Genomic DNA, 1,375 nt, shown 5'->3' with positions numbered 1-1,375 from the left:
TCTACCAGTAGCTCTACCAGGAAATTATGCAGGTTTTTTTCAGGAAATCATTTAGGCCTTCTTCAGAAATTTAGCTGGAAATTCGTCCCAAAGTTCTTTCAATAGTTTCTCTGGGAATTCCTCTTGGAATTCTTCTAGGAGTTCCTCCTGAAATTCCTCCGGGAGTTCATACGGGAACTCTTTCGGTAGTCACTACGGGAATTCCTCCGGGAGATCCATTGGCAGTTTCTATGACATTTCCTCCGAGTGTTCCTCTAAGAAGGAACTCCTGGAGTAATTTCCGGAAGAGTTCCCAGAGGAATTTCTGAAGGAATTTCCGGAGAAATTATCAGAGGAATTTTCGGATGAACTTTCGGTGGAACTTCTGGAGAAATTTCTTAAAGAACTACAGTAAGAATTTCTAGAGTAACTCTCGTAAGAACTCTTGGATAAGCATATGCGGTATTTCGAAAAATTTCGTTTCAGGTGGTTCGAAACGAAATTCCGCGGAATTTCGCGGAATTTGAGCAAGACAAAATCTGATTTCTTCATTTCGTTTCGTTTCGTAAAATTACAAAAATTTCGCTAGAAAAAAACCAGCTTCTCACGAAATTTAACGGAATTCCGCGGAATTTCGAAACAAATTTTAACTTAAACCATACTTTATATTATCAAAAATTTTGGCTGCGCCGCTGAACTTAATCATAAAACTATTTTCAAAGTTTTCGTTTTCGCGGAAAAGTGTTCGGAAACTCCATAGGAAATTTAATAGAATTTGCATGTTTTCTTCCCAATTGCTACACGGAGAAAAATGTGTTAGAATCAACCATATGGATTCTGCAACAATAAAAATATTTATTGTTGATACAACCACAGATATGGTTGAATCAACCATACGTCCATACGCGATAGTTCACTGGTTTGTTTCTTGATTTATACCAACAGACTAGACACAGTCTAGTTGATTCAACTCTCGTATATATTTGTTTTAACCACCCAGGTAACCATAAGCATTAAAATAAGCCATACGTGCGACTATAAGGCTACCACAGAGCTAACAAACTTCATACTGGCTCTATAATAGCCCTATATAGCCGAAAAGGCGAAATAAAGTGCTAATGGTTACCTGGGCATGCTTCCCAGCTATCATTGTTAAATAATCAGGGATCGTAATGCTCACTCACGCAGATTTTCACCGAAAAATCATTATGCGGGCTGATGAGAGAACTGTTTGTCCCTCACTGTTCGATCCACGAAAAGTTGATTTGCTTGTTTTCTCACTTCTTTTATCTTTTTCGTGCCTTCACCATTGCAGACAAGGGTAGCCTTTATGGAACAAATACCTATCCCAACAAGCAGTCAACGAATGAGGCGTAAGAATGATGGAATGATAAAA

This window comes from Armigeres subalbatus, unplaced genomic scaffold (assembly GCF_024139115.2).
Source record: "Armigeres subalbatus isolate Guangzhou_Male unplaced genomic scaffold, GZ_Asu_2 Contig1299, whole genome shotgun sequence".
Lineage (NCBI taxonomy): Eukaryota > Metazoa > Arthropoda > Insecta > Diptera > Culicidae > Armigeres > Armigeres subalbatus.
The sequence above is the reverse complement of the archived record's forward strand: the minus strand, read 5'-3'. Positions refer to the sequence as shown.